This window comes from Mandrillus leucophaeus, unplaced genomic scaffold (assembly GCF_000951045.1).
Source record: "Mandrillus leucophaeus isolate KB7577 unplaced genomic scaffold, Mleu.le_1.0 Scaffold120, whole genome shotgun sequence".
NCBI lineage: Eukaryota > Metazoa > Chordata > Mammalia > Primates > Cercopithecidae > Mandrillus > Mandrillus leucophaeus.
Genome location: NW_012100321.1, coordinates 683,679 through 688,999, shown reverse-complemented (window position 1 = coordinate 688,999; position 5,321 = coordinate 683,679).

The following is a 5,321-nucleotide window of genomic DNA, read 5'->3' as shown; positions in this document are numbered from 1 at the left end:
TCGGCCTCCCAAAGTGCTGGGATTACAGGCTTGAGCCACCGCGCCCGGCCGACTCTGTCTCAAAAAAAAAGAAGGCAAAGTACTAAGTACCACCACAATGGGGGTCCACTCAGCAGGCAAACTCAGGCAAGGGGCTGACTTCTGTGGGTCAGGGAAGGCTTCCTGGGAAAAAAAAAAATCTAAGTCAGAGACCTAAAGAATGAAAAGGAATTAGTCAAGCTGCAGTTTTTGTTTTTTAGGTGATCTTTACATATTTTGCTTTTGGTTCGGTTGGACAGGGGCTAGCAGGAGAATACCTCTGATGAGAAGTGTATGAAATGGCCCAGAAGCATGGATTTTGGGAAGAGCTAGTCATTCCACATGGTTAGAGCACTGAGTTGAAAGAGGGAAGTAGGCAGATAGGCAGAACTTCTAGAGGCCCTTAGAGAAAAGCCCTACTTATAAACATGCTCCCTTGGTGAAGCCACAGCCCTTGGAAGCTCTTGCTAGTCACAGCTTCTATTTTAACTTCTTACTTTGGAATAATTTTAGATATACAGAAAAGTTGCAGATGTTACAGAGTCCTCACATACCCTTCACCCAGCTTCCCCTAATGTTCACATAACCATGATGTATTTGTCAAAACTAAGAAATTAGCACAAAAAACTAAACTACAGACTTTTAGATTTTACCAGTTTTTCCATTTATTGCCTTTTCTGTACCAGATCCAATCCAAGATCCCATATTCCACTTAAATTCGGAGGTTTTTAAAAATCCCTTTCTTTATTTCAGAGCACCACGGTTTTATCATTTTCATCAGTTTCCATGTATGCTTGCCCATCCCCCAACTTCACCAACTCACTGAGAAGGTAAATATATCCTTTCAGTACCGAATAGAAGGTACCAAGCAGACACGTTTCTGCTTTTTCAGTTTTGCTAGTAGTAAGTCCTCTTTAATCTCTCTCTCTTTAAAGATCCCAACCACCCCAAGAAAAAGTCAAGACAAAATCACCTGAATGCTCAATCCATCCTTAAAATTCTAGCAAAATCATCTGGGATTTGGGAAGGAAGAAAACAGTGATTCATCCCCTTTCCCACATTTTCACTAAGGACTCTTTAAGCATTAGGATAGAAATTCAATCGTATCGCAACAATCATTATAAAGACACTTTACCAGTATTAGTCATACTTCTTTCTGTTACATTTATAACCTACGTTCTAAGCCTCCTCCATCTCCTAAAACTCCCAAATCTACAACAACCTTGAGTAAAGCCCGATTTCTAGAATCAAGGGTGAATCCTGTGCAGAAATCACTGTAATGCTAATACAAACTGGCAATTTATTCTACAATTAAAAAATACAACTACTAACAATGGTTATCCCTGGGAGGAAGACTTTAAGGAATACTTTAACTTTCCTTGTATTTCAGCTAGTGAAAGCATTCAACAAATATATAAAGAGCACAGCCCTATGTCAGAGTTAGAAGTAGGAAAAAAAGAAAAGAAAAAAAATAACCTCCCTTAGGGAGCATAGTTTATATCTGCACTACTTCGGCCATTTAAAGTTAAACTAATAAATAATTAAATAAAAATTTTAAATTTAGTTTCTCAGCCCCACTAGCTACATTTCAAGTAGCAACACGTGACTGGTGGTTACCACAATGAACGACGCAGAAAGTTCTATTAGACGAGGCTGATGTAAAAGAAGACCTGATGCTAATTCAACCTTGGAAACAGAGAGGAGGCATTTGAAATGAGCAGCATTAAGGCAAGTACTCCAGGATGGAGGACAACAACATACACCACTGGCCTCCCTACAGCATCATGCAATACCCAATCTCCAAGGCTCTTCCCTAAAGTCAGAAGGAGGCATTAGAGAAATGAAATGGGTGACAGGCTTTGATTGTACTTTAAGATAAGCTTAGATAAAAATACCCTAAAATGAAAAAATCACATTATAAAAATCTATTTACAGCTGGGTACAGTAGCCACCTCAGCAGTAACTCAGGAGCCTGAGGTGGGAGGACTGCTTGAGCCTGGGAGTTAGAGCCCAGCCTGGGCAACACAGCGATAACTCATCTCTAAAAAGGTAAAAATTAAAAAACTTAAGATTAAAAAAATCCAATTAGGACCTTACTAAAAAGGTGGAGGGGAAAATAGAACTGGAAATAACTGCTAGATCATTCTGGAAATCTTTAACAAGTAAGCTAAACTAGAGATCAAGAGGACAAACCAAAGAATGTACTATGCCCATCCAAATACCTTCCAGTGAGAGAAACATTTCCCAATGATCAAGGTTAGTATGTGAAATCACAGGCATTAACCCCACATTAGTAAAAACAAGTAGGGCCAGAGAGAGAAGAGGGAGGTGAGGAGAAGAGAGAGCACACAAACCCAGACTAGTACTTTCTAAGTGGGAGGTAGTTTATTATTTTGCTTCATCTGAATCCTTCGTTTACCTCACCTAGCACGTATGGCCTTAGTTTCCTATTCTGAGTAATGGGTACAAGGATAGCACCTACTTCATTGGATCATTATGTGGATTCCCTGAGTTAATACACGTAAACTACCTAAAACAGTGCCTGGCATATAGAAAAGATTAAGGAAATATTTGCTATTATTATTGCAAGAGTCACAAACTATCTCTGAGGATCTAGTCTCACTTGTCCAAAAGTAAAATGATTTCCCTAAGGGTGAGCTCACAGGGGAATGAGATGTTGTGCTGACTATAAGAAGGGGCGCTTTTGAAAAGTCCAATCCAACCTAAGCTGAAACATCTTCCAATCATGTCCTATGAATTATTATTGATAATGTCCAAAGCCATGAGGACAACTGAAAGAACTTCTGCAAGCTTTAGGATTTAGATATAGACCCATGGGCTAGGCACAGTGGCTCAAGCCTATAATCCCAACATGTTGGGAGGTCAAGGCAGGAGGATCACTTGAGGCCAGGAGTTTGAGAGTGGCCTGGGCAATATAGCAAGATCTCATCTCCACTAAAAATTTTAAAAAGTAGCCAGGCACGGTGGGTGCGCACCTGTAGTCTCAGCTGAGGCAGGAGGATCATGTGAGCCCAGAAAGTCGAGGCTGTAGCAAGCCATGATCATGCCACTGCACTCTAGCCCTTAAACCTGTAATCTTAGTACTTTGGGAGGCCTAGGCGGGGGGATTGCTTGAGCCCAGGAGTTCAAGACCAGCTGGGGCAATGTGGCAAAACTCCATCTCTACAAAAAAAATACAAAAGTTAGCCAGACATGGAGGCACATGCCTGTAGTCCTAGCTACAAGGGACACTGAGACGGATCATCTGAGTCTGGGAGGTTGAGACTGCAGTGAGCTGTGAGCATGCCACTGCACTCCAGTCTGGGCAAGAGACCCTATCTCAAAAGAAAAAAAAAAAAAGATATTATCATTATTTTATAGATGAGAAAACTAAGGCCCCAAAAAGTTAAATAGCTGGCCTGTGGCAGAGATGAGGAGCAGTTAGAACACATACATCATGTTTTCAACTCGCCGTCTTATATTGCTGCAGTTTATGGTGCCCCAAATCAACTGCAATATTAACAGCAAACATCCCTACTCACAGATGACCATAACAGAATAAATGCCTGTGGCAGTTTTCCTCAGCTTATCTTTAAAATGAGAATTATAAGCATATACCTACATATGTCCCTATAAGGCAGCTAGTTTCCTCGGGAAGGGATATCTTTTATTCTGAAGTTAGATCCTTTGTTGTTGTTGTTGTTGTTGCCCAGGCTGGAGTGTAGCTGGCACAATCATTGCTTACTGCAGCCTCCAACTCCTGGGCTCAAGCAATCCTCCTGACTCGGCTTTCAAAAGTGTTGGGATTACAGGTGTGAGCTACCATGCCCAGCCTAGATCCTACTTTTTATGAAATAATGGTGGGAATAATTTTTCTTTTTTAAATGCTCTCCTTGGCAAAACTAAAAACTAGTAAACTCGTATAGGCATACTACGTTTTTTTGAGATGGAGTCTCACTCTGTCACCCCGGCTGGAGTGCACTGGCGCAATCTCGGCTCACTGCAACCTGTGTCTCTCAGGTTTAAGAGATTTTCCCGCCTCAGCCTTCCAAGTAGGTAAGATTACAGGCATGCGCCACCATGCCTAATTTTTTGTATTTTAGTAGAGATGGGGTTTCACCATATTGCCCAGGCTGGTCTCGAACTCCTGAGCTTAGGCAATCCACCCACCATGGCCTCCCAAAGTGCTAGCCAACGCATCTGACCAGCATAAGACGTTTTATTGCCGTTCCTTTTACTGCGCTTCAGATACTATGTGTGTGTGTGTTTTTTTTTTTAATTGAAGGTCATTGGCAACCCTGCCTTGAGCAAGTCTATCAGCACCATTTTTCCATAGCATATGCTCACTTACTGTCTCGACGTCACATTTTGGTGATTCTTGCAATATTTCAAACTTTTCCATTATTATTCTGTTATGGTCATCTGTGAGTAGTGATGTTTGCTGTTAATATTGCGATTGATTTGGGGCACCATAAACTGCACCAATATAAGACGGCGAGTTGAAAAAATGTTGCATGTGTTCTAACTGCTCCTCATCTCTGTCTCTGTTCTCTGAGACACAAGCATGTTGAAATTAGGCCAATTGCCCGGCCATGGTGGCTCATGCCTGTAATCCCAGCACTTTGGGAGGCCAAGGGTGGGTGGATCACCTGAGGTCAGGAGTTCGAGACCAGCCTGGCCAACACGGTAAAACTCTGTCTCTACTAAAAAAAAAAAAAAAAAAAATTAGCCGGGCATGGTGGCGCATGCCTGTAATCTCAGCTACTAGTGGGGCTAAGGCAGGAAGATCACTTGAACCTGGGAGGCGGAGGTTGCAGTGAGCCAAGACCGTGCCACTGTACTCCAGCCTGGGCAACAGAGTGAGACTCTTTAAAAAAAAAAAAGAAATTAGGCCAATTAATAATCCCACAATGGCCTCTAAGTGCTCAAGTGAAAGGAGGAGTCACATGTCCCTCGCTTTCAATCAAAAGCTAGAAATGATTGAGCCTAGTGAGGAAGACACGTCAAAAGCCAAGAGGGGCTGAAAGCTGGGCCTCTTGTACCAAACAGCCATGTTGTCAATGCAAAGGTAAAGTTCTTGAAAGAAATTAAAAGTGCTGGCCAGGCACGGTGGCTCAAGCCTATAGTCCCAGCACTTTGGGAGGCCGAGGCGGGCGGATCACAAGGTCAGGAGATTGAGACCATCCTGGCAAACACGGTGAAACCCCGTCTCTACTAAAAAATACAAAAAAAAAAAAAAAACTAGCCGGGCGAGGTGGCGGGCGCCTGTAGTCCCAGCTACTCTGGAGGCTGAGGCAGGAGAA